This window comes from Lampris incognitus, chromosome 18, assembly GCF_029633865.1.
Source record: "Lampris incognitus isolate fLamInc1 chromosome 18, fLamInc1.hap2, whole genome shotgun sequence".
Lineage (NCBI taxonomy): Eukaryota > Metazoa > Chordata > Actinopteri > Lampriformes > Lampridae > Lampris > Lampris incognitus.
In genome coordinates this window covers 3647186-3662633 of record NC_079228.1, presented here as the reverse complement: position 1 = coordinate 3662633, position 15448 = coordinate 3647186, and the positions used below count along the sequence as shown (strand labels likewise).

At 47.8% G+C, this 15448-nt stretch overlaps 7 pseudogenes; all 7 read left to right on the top strand.

Annotated features, from left to right (window-relative positions):
- The first annotated feature begins 591 nt into the window (after window positions 1-591).
- On the top strand, window positions 592-711 carry LOC130129277 (5S ribosomal RNA; annotated as a pseudogene).
- Window positions 712-1418: 707 nt separating this feature from the next.
- On the top strand, window positions 1419-1538 carry LOC130129281 (5S ribosomal RNA; annotated as a pseudogene).
- A 1511-nt stretch (window positions 1539-3049) lies between these two features.
- On the top strand, window positions 3050-3169 carry LOC130129286 (5S ribosomal RNA; annotated as a pseudogene).
- Window positions 3170-3874: 705 nt separating this feature from the next.
- On the top strand, window positions 3875-3984 carry LOC130129323 (5S ribosomal RNA; annotated as a pseudogene).
- Window positions 3985-4583: 599 nt separating this feature from the next.
- On the top strand, window positions 4584-4703 carry LOC130129301 (5S ribosomal RNA; annotated as a pseudogene).
- A 703-nt stretch (window positions 4704-5406) lies between these two features.
- LOC130129368 (5S ribosomal RNA) lies at window positions 5407-5516 on the top strand (annotated as a pseudogene).
- Window positions 5517-6379: 863 nt separating this feature from the next.
- LOC130129403 (5S ribosomal RNA) lies at window positions 6380-6489 on the top strand (annotated as a pseudogene).
- The last annotated feature ends 8959 nt before the right edge of the window (window positions 6490-15448 follow it).

The following is a 15448-nucleotide window of genomic DNA, read 5'->3' as shown; positions in this document are numbered from 1 at the left end:
TAAAAAGTCTTCTCAATTTCTGTATCTTAGTTAGCTTTATGTCACAGCCTCTCGCCCTCGACATCAAAGCGTTCGCGGTCACAGCCTCTCGCCCTTGACATCAAAGCGTTTGCCCCTGACACCTGCTGACCCCCCCTGTCAGAGCCTCTCTCCCTGGACTTGCCTTGACAACTAAGCGTTCGCTGTCACAGCCTCTCGCCCTTGACATCAACGCGATCATCACCCTTAAAAAGCCTCCACTATGGTCCAGTCTTGGCTGGAACGTCGCCTTTCATGGACTCCTGCCTGCTTGCCTGCCTGCTTGCCTACCTGCCACTGAGCCGACTCCTGCTCTACCCGTGAGATCGGTTACTTCAATAAAAAGTTGATTCTTCCCTTACCTGGTTGTGCCGTCTGCTTTTGGGTTCGCTCCTGATACGTGACACTTTAAGTCATATTTTTACATTACAAACGTGACTTCTTGGACAGCAAAAGCGATAGGATGTGATGGAGTTTGTCATAAGATGAAAGTGGTGAAACAAGCTGACAACAGAAAGAAGAAGGTCGGCGGCAAACTCATCTATGAAAAAGCTGCAAGACTCAAGCTTGACGGCTTACGGCCATACCAGCCTGATAACGCCCGATCTGGTCCGATCTCGGAAGCTAAAATAAGGTCGGGCCCGGTTAGTACCTGGATGGGAGACCGCCTGGGAATACCAGGTGCTGTAAGCCTTTTATTCCGCCCTACGATCATCTCAAAGTACTTTGATTTTCTTTTACTGAATTCCAATTGAAAAATCTGACGTATAGGTGAAACCAGACAAACATTTGTGTCAGAAACCAGTAAAAAGCCTTCTCAATTTCTGTATCTTAGTTAGCTTTATGTCACAGCCTCTCGCCCTCGACATCAAAGCGTTCGCGGTCACAGCCTCTCGCCCTTGACATCAAAGCGTTTGCCCCTGACACCTTCTGACCCCTCCTGTCACAGCCTCTCTCCCTGGACTTGCCTTGACATCAAAGCGTTCGCTGTCAAAGCCTCTCGCCCTTGACATCAACGCGATCATCACCCTTAAAAAGCCTCCACTGTGGTCCAGTCTTGGCTGGAACGTCGCCTTTCATGGACTTCTGCCTGCCTGCCTGCCTGCCTGCTTGCCTACCTGCCACTGAGCCGACTCCTGCTCTACCCGTGAGATCGGTTACTTCAATGAATAGTTGATTCTTCCCTTACCTGGTTGTGCCGTCTGCTTTTGGGTTCGTTCCTGATACGTGACACTTCAAGTCATATTTTTACATTACAAACGTGACTTCTTGGACAGCAAAAGCGATAGGATGTGATGGAGTTTGTCATAAGATGAAAGTGGTGAAACAAGCTGACAACAGAAAGAAGAAGGTCGGCGGCCAACTCATCTATGAAAAAGCTGCAAGACTCAAGCTCGACGGCTTACGGCCATACCAGCCTGATAACGCCCGATCTCGTCCGATCTCGGAAGCTAAAGCAAGGTCGGGCCTGGTTAGTACCTGGATGGGAGACCGCCTGGGAATACCAGGAAATGTAAGCCTTTTATTCCGCCCTACGATCATCTCAAAGTACTTTGATTTTCTTTTACTGAATTCCAATTGAAAAATCTGACGTATAGGTGAAACCAGACAAACATTTGTGTCAGAAACCAGTAAAAAGTCTTCTCAATGGCTGTATCTTAGTAAGCTTTATGTCACAGCCTCTCGCCCTCGACATCAAAGCGTTCGCGGTCACAGCCTCTCGCCCTTGACATCAAAGCGTTTGCCCCTGACACCTGCTGACCCCCCCTGTCACAGCCTCTCTCCCTGGACTTGCCTTGACATCTAAGCGTTCGCTGTCACAGCCTCTCGTCCTTGACATCAACGCGATCATCACCCTTAAAAAGCCTCCACTATGGTCCAGTCTTGGCTGGAACGTCGCCTTTCATGGACTTCTGCCTGCCTGCCTGCTTGCCTACCTGCCACTGAGCCGACTCCTGCTCTACCCGTGAGATCGGTTACTTCAATGAATAGTTGATTCTTCCCTTACCTGGTTGTGCCGTCTGCTTTTGGGTTCGTTCGTGATACGTGACACTTTAAGTCATATTTTTACATTACAGACGTGACTTCTTGGACAGCAAAAGCGATAGGATGTGATGGAGTTTGTCATAAGATGAAAGTGGTGAAACAAGCTGACAACAGAAAGAAGAAGGTCGGCGGCCAACTCATCTATTAAAAAACTGCAAGGCTCCAGTTCGACGGCTTACGGCCATACCAGCCTGATAACGTCCGATCTCGGAAGCTAAAGCAAGGTCGGAACGGTTAGTACCTGGATGGGAGACCGCATGGGAATACCAGGTGCTGTAAGCCTTTTATTCCGCCTTACGATCATCTCAAAGTACTTTGATTTTCTTTTACTGAATTCCAATTGAAAAATCTGACGTATAGGTGAAACCAGACAAACATTTGTGTCAGAAACCAGTAAAAAGTCTTCTCAATTTCTGTATCTTAGTTAGCTTTATGTCACAGCCTCTCGCCCTCGACATCAAAGCGTTCGCGGTCACAGCCTCTCGCCCTTGACATCAAAGCGTTTGCCCCTGACACCTGCTGACCCCCCCTGTCACAGACTCTCTCCCTGGACTTGCCTTGACATCTAAGCGTTTGCTGTCACAGCCTCTCGTCCTTGACATCAACGCGATCATCACCCTTAAAAAGCCTCCACTATGGTCCAGTCTTGGCTGGAACGTCGCCTTTCATGGACTTCTGCCTGCCTGCCTGCCTGCTTGCCTACCTGCCACTGAGCTGACTCCTGCTCTACCCGTTAGATCGGTTACTTCAATGAATAGTTGATTCTTCCCTTACCTGGTTGTGCCGTCTGCTTTTGGGTTCGTTCCTGATACGTGACACTTTAAGTCATATTTTTACATTACAGACGTGACTTCTTGGACAGCAAAAGCGATAGGATGTGATGGAGTTTGTCATAAGATGAAAGTGGTGAAACAAGCTGACAACAGAAAGAAGAAGGTCGGCGGCCAACTCATCTATTAAAAAACTGCAAGGCTCCAGCTCGACGGCTTACGGCCATACCAGCCTGATAACGCCCGATCTCGTCCGATCTCGGAAGCTAAAGCAAGGTCGCGTCTGGTTAGTACCTGGATGGGAGACCGTCTGGGAATACCAGGTGCTGTAAGCCTTTTATTCCGCCCTACGATCATCTCAAAGTACTTTGATTTTCTTTTACTGAATTCCAATTGAAAAATCTGACGTATAGGTGAAACCAGACAAACCTTTAGGTCAGAAACCAGTAAAAAGTCTTCTCAATGGCTGTATCTTAGTTAGCTTTATGTCACAGCCTCTCGCCCTCGACATCAAAGCGTTCGCGGTCACAGCCTCTCGCCCTTGACATCAAAGCGTTTGCCCCTGACACCTGCTGACCCCCCCCCTGTCAGAGCCTCTCTCCCTTGACTTGCCTTGACAACTAAGCGTTCGCTGTCACAGCCTCTCGCCCTTGACATCAACGCGATCATCACCCTTAAAAAGCCTCCACTATGGTCCAGTCTTGGCTGGAACGTCGCCTTTCATGGACTTCTGCCTGCCTGCCTGCCTGCTTGCCTACCTGCCACTGAGCCGACTCCTGCTCTACCCGTGAGATCGGTTACTTCAATAAAAAGTTGGTTCTTCCCTTACCTGGTTGTGCCGTCTGCTTTTGGGTTCGTTCCTGATACGTGACACTTTAAGTCATATTTTTACATTACAAACGTGACTTCTTGGACAGCAAAAGCGATAGGATGTGATGGAGTTTGTCATAAGATGAAAGTGGTGAAACAAGCTGACAACAGAAAGAAGAAGGTCGGCGGCCAACTCATCTATGAAAAAGCTGCAAGACCCAAGCTCGACAGCTTACGGCCATACCAGCCTGATAACGCCCGATCTCGGAAGCCAAAGCAAGGTCGGGCCTGGTTAGTACCTGGATGGGAGACCGCCTGGGAATACCAGGTGCTGTAAGCCTTTTATTCCGCCCTACGATCATCTCAAAGTACTTTGATTTTCTTTTACTGAATTCCAATTGAAAAATCTGAAGTATAGGTGAAACCAGACAAACATTTGTGTCAGAATCCAGTAAAAAGTCTTCTCAATTTCTGTATCTTAGTTAGCTTTATGTCACAGCCTCTCGCCCTCGACATCAAAGCGTTCGCGGTCACAGCCTCTCGCCCTTGACATCAGCGCGATCATCACCCTTAAAAAGCCTCCACTGTGGCCCAGTCTTGGCTGGAACGTCGCCTTTCATGGACTTCTGCCTGCCTGCCTGCCTGCCTGCTTGCCTACCTGCCACTGAGCCGACTCCTGCTCTACCCGTGAGATCGGTTACTTCAATAAAGACTTGATTCTCCCTTACCTGGTTGTCCCGTCTGCTTTTGGGTTCGTCCCTGATACGTGACACTTTAAGTCATATTTTTAAATTACAAACGTGACTCCTTGGACAGCAAAAGCGATAGGATATGATGGAGTTTGTCATAAGATCAAAGTGTGGAAACAAGCTGCCAACAGAAAGAAGAAGGTCGGCGGCCAACTCATCTATGAAAAAGCTGCAAGACTCCAGCTCGACGGCTTACGGCCATACCAGCCGGATAACGCCCGATCTCGTCCGATCTCGGAAGCTAAAGCAAGGTCGGGTCTGGTTAGTACCTGGATAGGAGACCGCCTGGGAATACCTGGTGCTGTAAGCCTTTTATTCCGCCCTACGATCATCTCAAAGTACTTTGATTTTCTTTTACTGAATTCCATGTGAAAAATCTGATGTATAGGTGAAACCAGACAAACATTTGTGTCAGAAACCAGTAAAAAGTCTTCCCAATTTCTGTATCTTAGTTAGCTTTATGTCACAGCCTCTCGCCCTCGACATCAAAGCGTTCGCGGTCACAGCCTCTCGCCCTAGACATCAAAGCGTTTGTCCCTTACGCCTGCTGACCCCCCCTGTCACAGCCTCTCTCCCTGGACTTGCCTTGACATCTAAGCGTTCGCTGTCACAGCCTCTCGCCCTTGACATCAACGCGATCATCACCCTTAAAAAGCCTCCACTTTGGTCCAGTCTTGGCTGGAACGTCGCTTTTCGTGGACTTCTGCCTGCCTGCCTGCCTGCTTGCCTACCTGCCACTGAGCCGACTCCTGCTCTACCCGTGAGATCGGTTACTTCAATAAAAAGTTGATTCTTCCCTTACCTGGTTGTGCCGGCTGCTTTTGGGTTCGTTCCTGATACGTGACACTTTAAGTCATATTTTTACATTACAAACGTGACTCCTTGGACAGCAAAAGCGATAGGATGTGATGGAGTTTGTCATAGGATGAAAGTGGTGAAACAAGCTGACAACAGAAAGAAGAAGGTCGGCGGCCAACTCATCTATGAAAAAGCTGCAAGACTCAAGCTCGACGGCTTACGGCCATACCAGCCTGATAACGCCCGATCTCGGAAGCTAAAGCAAGGTCGGGCCTGGTTAGTACCTAGATGGGAGACCCCCTGGGAATACCATGTGCTGTAAGCCATTTATTCCGCCCTACGATCATCTCAAAGTACTTTGATTTTCTTTTACTGAATTCCAATTGAAAAATCTGACGTATAGGTGAAACCAGACAAACATTTGTGTCAGAAACCAGTAAAAAGTCTTCTCAATTTCTGTATCTTAGTTAGCTTTATGTCACAGCCTCTCGCCCTCGACATCAACGCGTTCGCGGTCACAGCCCCTCGCCCTTGACATCAAAGCGTTTGCCCCTGACACCTGCTGACCCCCCCTGTCACAGCCTCTCTCCCTGGACTTGCCTTGACATCAAAGCGTTCGCTGTCACAGCCTCTCGCCCTTGACATCAAAGCGTTTGCCCCTGACGACCCCCCATGTCACAGCCTCTCTCCCTGGACTTGCCTTGACATCAAAGCGTTCACTGTCACAGCCTCTCGCCCTTGACATCAAAGCGTACGCCCCTGACACCATCTGGCCATCAAAGCAGTCAGCCGCTCTCCTTTGACATCAACGCGATCATCACCCTTAAAAAGCCTCCACTGTGGTCCAGTCTTGGCTGGAACGTCGCCTTTCATGGACTTCTGCCTGCCTGCCTGCCTGCTTGCCTACCTACCACTGAGCCGACTCCTGCTCTACCCGTGAGATCGGTTACTTCAATAAAGACTTGATTCCCCCTTACCTGGTTGTCCCGTCTGCTTTTGGGTTCGTTCCTGATACGTGACACTTTAAGTCATATTTTTAAATTACAAACGTGACTCCTTGGACAGCAAAAGCGATAGGATGTGATGGAGTTTGTCATAAGATGAAAGTGGGGAAACAAGCTGACAACAGAAAGAAGAAGGTCGGCGGCCAACTCATCTATGAAAAAGCTGCAAGACTCATGCTCGACGGCTTACGGCCATACCAGCCTGATAACGCCCGATCTCGGAAGCTAAAGTAAGGTCCGGCCTGGTTAGTACCTGGATGGGAAACCGCCTGGGAATACCAGGTGCTGTAAGCCTTTTATTCCGCCCTACGATCATCTCAAAGTACTTTGATTTTCTTTTACTGAATTCCAATTGAAAAATCTGAAGTATAGGTGAAACCAGACAAACATTTGTGTCACAATCCAGTAAAAAGTCTTCTCAATTTCTGTATCTTAGTTAGCTTTATGTCACAGCCTCTCGCCCTCGACATCAAAGCGTTCGCGGTCACAGCCTCTCGCCCTTGACATCAGCGCGATCATCACCCTTAAAAAGCCTCCACTGTGGCCCAGTCTTGGCTGGAACGTCGCCTTTCATGGACTTCTGCCTGCCTGCTTGCCTGCTTGCCTACCTGCCACTGAGCCGACTCCTGCTCTACCCGTGAGATCGGTTACTTCAATAAAGACTTGATTCTCCCTTACCTGGTTGTCCCGTCTGCTTTTGGGTTCGTCCCTGATACGTGACTCTTTAAGTCATATTTTTACATTACAAACGTGACTCCTTGGACAGCAAAAGCGATAGGATGTGATGGAGTTTGTCATAAGATCAAAGTGTGGAAACAAGCTGCCAACAGAAAGAAGAAGGTCGGCGGCCAACTCATCTATGAAAGAGCTGCAAGGCTCCAGCTCGACGGCTTACGGCCATACCAGCCTGATAACTTCCGGGTTGGCGTGGTGGCGGCGGAGCGGACGAAAAAGACATTAAATCGACGGGGAAACGAGAGCAGTCTCTGAAAATCACGTTTCTAACTCCCCCCCAGCAGCTTTCTGCTGCACGGGGGAAACTTTTGTGGCTTTAGAAGCACGAAAATGGCACAGACGGCAAGGACACTCGGACCGGACAAGACTTACGACGACGGGCAGACGGACAAACAAAATGGAGGTATAGCGGCGGAAACAAAGAAGCCCCAGCAGGACGCGAATCCGACTGAGGCAGAAAGCGTGATGGAGAAGGGGGAGAGAGGAGAATTTGTGGTGGTGGAGAGTCGAGCGGAGAAACGAAAAGAGAGACGAGGTGGAGGGGCCACAGCAATGGGGTTGGTGAAAGAGACGGCGGTCGCAGCGGAAGCGGCGGGGAGGGAGGGGGAAGGGAGAGAGATGGACAGAGACCTGGTGGTTAATGTGGACGTGGAGGGAGAAGACAAAATCTCCATGATGGAGCTTCTGCGTGCGGTTGACAACACGTGTGGGAGAGTATTGGGCTGCAGGTCGAAAAGCGACAAGCGATGGGAGCTCACGATGAGTAACCCGAAAGGGAAAACAAGACTGCTGGACGGCTTCAAGATTAGAAACTCCAGAGTGGTGGCATCGGAAGTTACGAGGGACACCAGGATCGTCTCCTTTTTGAACCTTCCCCTGTATGTCACAGACAATCAAATTGTTACTAAACTGAAGCAGTGGGGCGTGGAGCCGGTGTCTCCTATCAAGCGGAGGAAGTGGGCCGGGACGGACGTTTTTGACGGGACGAGATTCCTCAAAGTCCGTTTCAATGAAAATGTCTCCTCTTTACCTTACAGCACCAAATTTGAGACGCTGGAAGGGATTGAATACTTCAGAGTGCTGCACGATAATCAATCTAAAGTTTGCAGGCTGTGCCTCCAGCCCGGACACATCCTACGGGAGTGCCCGGAGTTCAAGTGCTTCAAGTGCGGGGAGATCGGACACTACGCACGAGAATGCGCAGCCATGCCTGGAGCAGATCCCAAAGAGGAGACAGAGAGAGACACCGGCGAGGGAGTGGAGGACGGGGCAGAAGAGACGGAGACAGGAAATCATCCTGATGGCATTGCGACTGATGGCGAAGCAGAGGGGCCCCAGTCAGCTGCACGCCATGAGATGGAGGAGGAGAGCGAGGTCGAGGAGGAAGAGGAGGAGGAGGAGAAAAGAGGAAGCGGCGGTTTGACTGCGGCCTCTGAGAGGGTGGGGAGGATGCCGACGAGCGTCTCCACTCTGGCGCACGGGTCGCTGAGGGGTCAGGCTGTAACAACATCAGGGGACAGGAGCCGCAGCAACCAGAGGGAGGGCAGTTCGGCCAGCCTTGCGTCCTTGCCTTGCGGGCAGCCGGGGCAGAGAGGGCCTCTACACGGGCAGGGGAGTGAGAGACGACAGCCGAACCCTAAGGCTTCGGAATGGGATGGAGTTAGTAAGGGGAGGGAAGAGGGAACAAGCAGAAAGGGCAAGACTAAGAGGGGTAAATAATAATGGACTGAAAAGGGTGTGCATCATGTTTTTTGTTTGGGGATTATTTTTCTCTGTCTTTCCCACTCACCATGGTCAAAATAGCATCATTCAACGTACGTGGACTACGTGACATGGACAAGTTCACTAAAGTCGTAAAAATGTGTGATGCAGAAATAATCTGTCTCCAAGAAACCCACTGGGACACTGACTGTGAAACTCAGTGCAAGAAAAGGTGGCCTGGATCCTACTTTTCAAGCCATGGGACTCAGCGGGCACGAGGAGTAAGCATCATGGTGAGTAGCCACATTGAGGCTGATGCCACTCTAATAGACAAAGACATTGGGGGGAGGTGGGTTAAAGTGGGCTTTGTTTTTGAAGACACTGTCTACAAATTACTGAACATTTATGCGCCCAACCACGAGGGGGACAGGTCTTCTTTCTTTCGAGAATTGAATATCATAGCTAAAGACTGTGACATCATAGTTGGGGATTTCAATGTCAAGATGAGCAGGCTTGACATTAGCGATAACGGTAGCTATAAACACGACTGTTCTAGAGCGGCCCTGAATCTGTTTATGGCCAAGAATAATTTCTGTGATTTATGGAGAACCAGAAATCCCATAACACGAGAGTACTCGAGAGTACAGCCACAAATGGACACTGTACGGCAAAGTCGGATTGATTTTTGTTTAGTCAAGAAACCGCAGATCGACCTTTTCGATACTGTGCGCTATTGTTTAAATTTCATTAGTGATCATGCCATCCTGCGTGTGGGAATGGGGGGTAAAAGGAGGGGGAGGGGGGGAGGCGTGTGGCACCTTAATGCTAGCCTGCTGAACAGAAGGGATTATGTTGAATGCATCTCTAAATTGATCTCATTTGAATGTTCACAGCCTGAGTTTGGGGAAAATATCATAGAGGGGTGGGAGAAATTAAAAGTGAGAATTAAACAAAAAAGTATTCAGTTTGCGAAAAGATTGAACTTTAAAACTAGAGAAAAAGAAAGATCATTAAGAAATACAATTGCTAAATTAAATGCACAACCGGTTGTCAATGTTGAAAGGCTTGTGAATATTCAAAATGAAATAAATGAAATTGAAAGGATAAAATGTGAAGGTGCTATAGTGAGGAGCCGTGCTCAATATGCAGTAGAAGGGGAGAAAAGTACAGCTTTTTTCCTCAACTTGGAAAAAAGGAAACAAAATCAGTGTTATTTGCAAGAAATCAAAAATAAAGAAGGTAAAGTAGTGACCAATTTCGTAGACATTCTGGAAACAGTACAAACTTTTTATAGTGACTTGTTTAAAACTGAGAGTTCAGACATACAAGCTACAAATGACATATTGGAAGAGATGACTGCTAAATTAAATGATGAGGATAAATCAGCGTGTGAACAGGAAATAACTGAGGAAGATATAGAGTGTGCAATAAATCAAATGATGTCAAATAAAAGCCCAGGTAGTGATGGGTTGACGGCAAACTTCTATAAAGCTTTCTGCAACACGCTCAAACCAACACTACTGAAATTGTACAAAACAATGGAAAAAGAACAGAAGGTACCGGAGTCAATGACTCTAGGCTTGATCACTTTAATTTTTAAGAAAGGGGACAAGGATGAACTAACAAATTATAGGCCCATTACTCTGTTGAACAATGACTACAAAATACTAATGAAAATATTCGCAAACAGAGTCAAACAAATATTACACACAATAATAGAAGCCACCCAGGCTTATAGTGTGCCAGGGAGAGAAGTCACTGACACAGTACGCACCATAAGAGATGTGGTGGAGTATTTAAAAGAGACAGATCAAGCAGGTGTCCTTCTGGCCATTGACTTCAATAAAGCCTTTGACCGAGTAGAGCATCAATTTATGTTTAATGTACTGGAGAAGGTAGGTTTTGGAGACAGATTTCTAACTTGGGTAAAATTGTTATATAGCAAAGCTACAGGTAAGGTCAAATGCAACGGTGCAACCACTGATGCGTTTCCTCTGGGAAGGTCGGTCAGACAAGGCTGTCCACTATCCTCAATCCTGTACACAATAATAGCAGAGCCACTAGGATTTCTATTAAAACAAGACAAGGGTATTAGAGGTATTGAGTTACCAGGGGGAGGATCCTGTGTCGTCCAGCAATTTGCTGATGACACCACCCTAACAGTAAAGGACATGGCAAGCATAGAGAGAGCAATGGCAGTAATAAACATGTACGGTCGAGCCTCTGGCTCCCGCATAAATGTAGGTAAGTCAGAAATCATGTTCATTAACATGGCTGAGCCTCAGCAGGAGACCACACCTTTTAAAATACAAAGCAAGCATATAAAAATTCTAGGCACCTACATCGGTAAAGATGTAGTGGCAGCTCGTGATCTGTCATGGACGGAAATTATTAATAAAATAGAAAAATGTCTAAATTATTGGAAACTGAGAGACCTAAAACTCAAAGGTAAAGTAGTGGTTCTAAACAACTTAATATTGTCAAAACTAAACTATACATTAGCAGTTATAGAACTACCCTTATGGGTATTAAACAGAATAAATGAAATCATAACCAATTTTTTGTGGAGGGCAAAAGTAAGTAAAATAGCACGAAATACATTAATAAGTAAGTACAGAGAGGGAGGACTTCAATTAGTAGATATAGAAAGCAAAAAAAGGGCGTTCAGGATCAAAACTGTGAAAAAATATCTGTGTGACTCCACAGCCCACGGCTGGAAAAGCCTGATGGCTTACTTCATAAACAAGGTATTTCACATAGGCGATTTTGTGCTGCTGATGCAACTAAAGAGACCGATGATGGCGGGGCTTCCAGGTTTCTATAGAGAAGTCCTGTCCGCTCACGCGGAATTTCTAAAGCATATAGACTATGCACGTGACTCGGTAAACGTCATCAGAGAAATGCCAATCTTTCTAAATAAGAAAATTCAAACGACAGGTGAGCTTCTATGTAATAATGACATGTTAACAGCAGGTTTGGTCCAGTTGAAGGACGTCATGTATGAACTGATGCCGGGTTTTCTCCCCCCCCAAGCCATATATGACAGTATAAAGGAGATAAACTATGAGGCCAAAATTACGGAGACAACAAGCTATTATAACGATTTAAAGGAAAGCATCCCAAAAGAATGGCGGACAACCATAGAGCGGAGAGTGGTACAGAACAGAGAGGGGGAGCTCCCAGCCATGTTGGTGGAGCAAGGAGGAGAGTGGAGGAGTATACACAGGTTGACAAGCAAACAGATCTATGGAAAGTTTCTGGCACAGGCATCGCAACGTCCGACCTCTCTGCCGTCCTGGGGCAAAGTTATGCCCAATTTGAATGTGGGACAAATCTGGGGACAATGGAGGGTGAGAGGGAACAGCATTGAGGCAGAAGACAACGACTACAAAATCCGACACAACAAAGTGTTCACTACCGTTATTCTGCACCAGTTTGACAAGGGGGTCGGCAGGGAGTGCGACGTCTGTGGCCTGCTGCCTGAAACACTATTGCACATGTACGGCCACTGCTCGGAGCTGGCGAGCTTCTTTGAAACCCTGAAAAAGTGCTTAGTCAACAAACTGGGATTAATTTGGGACAGCGGGGATTCGTGGGATGTATTCTTTGTGTTTGGAGTGTGGGAGAAGAGCAGGGTGAAGAACGCAGCGCTGTGCAAATTCCTCTTAAGTCACGCCCGGTGGGCCGTCAAATCACGTCGGAACATTGCGCACTTTGAACGCAGAATCATCCCGGTTTGGAACATTTTCAAAAACATGGTCAAAAAACAAACACATTACAGACTGACGCACGGCGATGCGGACTTCACCCGGCTCTTCATCAGAGACAGCCATCTCCTCTCCCTCAACAGGAGGGGGGAGATTGTGTGGAACTGGTGAGGGAGGGAGGGAGGGGAGGAAAAAGTCTGAAATGATGTGAACGGAAAATGATGATTATTGGAAGGGTAAATATAAACAGAGTTAAAGACGAGTTACGGTTTTCTTTGAACTTTCTCTGTTATGTTTTTATTGAAGTTAAGGGGAGGGTGGGATCATTCTGTTTAATGTGGAATGTGTGTCATTTAAAATCTCAAAGTGGTGTTTTAATGTCACTTTCTTTTAAAAACACAGTCTAAGGCTTGTTCAAAAGGGCTGATTTGTTTCATTTTCTGTTCTGGTTCCAAAGCGCTGATTTAAGTTGATGATTTGGAAAGCATGGCTTTATTTTATGTATAAAGAGAGACGGATACTATCTTGTGTAAGCGAAACAAAGTGTAAAACAAATGTAACAATGTGGAATTGATGGACAATACATGCAATCAAAAATGTATTTTTTTTCCCAAAAATATATTTTCATAATAAAAGACAATAAAAAAAAATAACGTCCGATCTCGGAAGCTAAAGCAGGGTCGGGCCTGGTTAGTACCTGGATGGGAGACTGCCTGGGAATACCAGGTGCTGTAAGCCTTTTATTCCGCCCTACGATCATCTCAAAGTGCGTCGATTTTCTTTTACTGAATTCCAATTGAAAAATCGGACGTATAGGTGAAACCACACAACACATGAGTTAGGAAGAATGGGAGTAGTATCTTTATAAGAGTTCTTGGAAGGAAACAAACGGGAGAAAGCATCAGGCTTTAAGTTCTTGGAGCCAGCGCGATAACACAGGGGGAAATGGAACCGGTTGAAAAAGAAAGCCCACCTTGGCTGCCGAGAGTTGAGCCTCTTTGCCGTCCTCAAGGTTTTTATGATCCGTCTAGACGAGAAAAGGCTGTTAAGCCCCCTCCAACAAGTGCCTCCACTCCTCCAATGCCACCTTGATGGCAAGCAGTTCATGGTTTTCAATATCATAGTTTCTCTCAGAGGCCGACAGCTTGCGGGAAAGAAAGGCACAGGGCTGTAGCTTATCGTCCTTGGCCGACCTCTGAGAGAGAACAGCCCCCCCCCCCATCGGAGGCATCCACCTCCACCACAAACTGCAGGTTGGGGTCAGGCAACGTGAGGACAGGAGCTGAGGTAAAGCTGGTCTTCAGTCTCTGGAAAGCGAGCTCAGCCCAGGGATTCCACTGACAGCTAGGCTTAGAAGAAGTCAGTGCATGACGGGGGGCAGCAACAGAACTACAATGTCTGATGAACTTTCTGTAAAAGTTAACAAACCCCAGGAATCGTTGAACCTCCTTATGGCTAGTTGGAGTGGGCCAATCCACAACAGAGCTAACCTTTTCTGGGTCCATCCTGACCCCCCCCCCCCTCAGACACGATGAACCCCAGGAAGGACACGGAGGGCACATGAAACGCACACTTCTCAGCTTTGACAAAGAGTTGGTCGTGGAGGAGGCGCTGGAGGACCCACCGGACGTGCCAAATGTGAGATGCTCATCAGGGTAGAAGATTAAGATGTCATCCAGGTAAACAAAAAGAAACTCATTGACCATATCCCGGAGGACGTCGTTCACCAGGGCCTGAAAGACAGCTGGGCATTGGTAAGTCCAAACGACATGACCAAGTACTCGTAATGACCAATAGGAGTGTTAAATGCTGTCTTCCATTCTTCCCCCTCCCTTATTCTAACTAGGTGATAAGCATTCCTTAAATCCAGTTTAGTGAAATCCTTAGCACCATTTAGTAGTTCAAAAGCAGAGGAAATTAAAGGGAGGGAGTACCTGTTGTGAACAGTGACCTCGTTGAGTCCTCTGTAGTCAATGCAAGGCCGCAGGGTTTTATCCTTCTTGTCAATGAAGAAGAACCTAGCGCCAGCAGGAGAGGAGGAAGGCCGAATAATCCCTGCAGCCCGGTATTCCTCAACATACTTTCTCATGGCCTGGGTTGCAGGAGCTGACAGGGAATACAGGCGACCCTTGGGTGGTAAAGTTCCGGGGAGCAGGTCAATGGCGCAGTCATAGGCCCTGTGCGGAGGCAAGACATGGCACGGGCCTTGCTAAAAACCTCCTTGAGGTCTTGGTAGCAGACGGGAACCCGGGAAAGATCGGGAAACTCTGGATCCAGGCTGGGAGTTGTTAGGAGGTTGAAGCTCTGACAGGAAAGGTTGAGAGGGTGAGAAACAATTCTTTGCGCAGGTCTTTCCCCATGAAATTACCTGCCCTGTTTTCCAGTCTATATGGGGGCTGTGGAGTGTGAGCCAGGGGTATCCCAGGATAAGTGGGTGCTGAGGAGCTCGAAAGACATGAAAGCTGATTATTTCGCTGTGAGAGTCGGGAAAAGACAGGTGCAGTGACTGAGTGCGATGGGTGACCTTACATAATAGCCTGCCGTCCAGGGCACTGGCATCCAGGGGCTGGGTGAGGCGGAAGGTTTTGAGACCCAGCTTCCTGACTAGATCAAAGTCCATTAGGTTAGCATCTGAGCCGGAATCAACTAGGACTGGATGCTTAAGAGAAAACGCAGGGGAGATGAGAGAGACTAGAGGTTGCAAACGAGAGGGATTAGAAACAGTCAAAGTACGGCTCACCAGTGCCCTCACCTTCACTGGCGAGCCCGGTCTTTTAATGGGCAGACGGCGATGAAGTGGCCCAGTTGGCCACAGAAGATGCAGCGACCCTCTGAAACTCGTCGCTGGCGTTCCTCTGGGGTCAGGTGGGTTCGGCCAAGCTGCCTAGATTCCTCCGTGTCTGGGGGAGGCGCTGTGATAGAGTCAGCAGGAGGAGTGCGTCGCCAGGAAGAAGAAGAAGAGCTGCTGACCCGTTTCCTCCGCCGGAGCAGTGGGGAACTGCAGGGTCTGATTCTGCCTCTCTCTCTCTCTCATACAGACGCTTGTCAGTCTTTATAGCCACGGCTATAAGGGAATCCAGCTCTGTAGGTAGGCCCAGAGGGGCTAATTG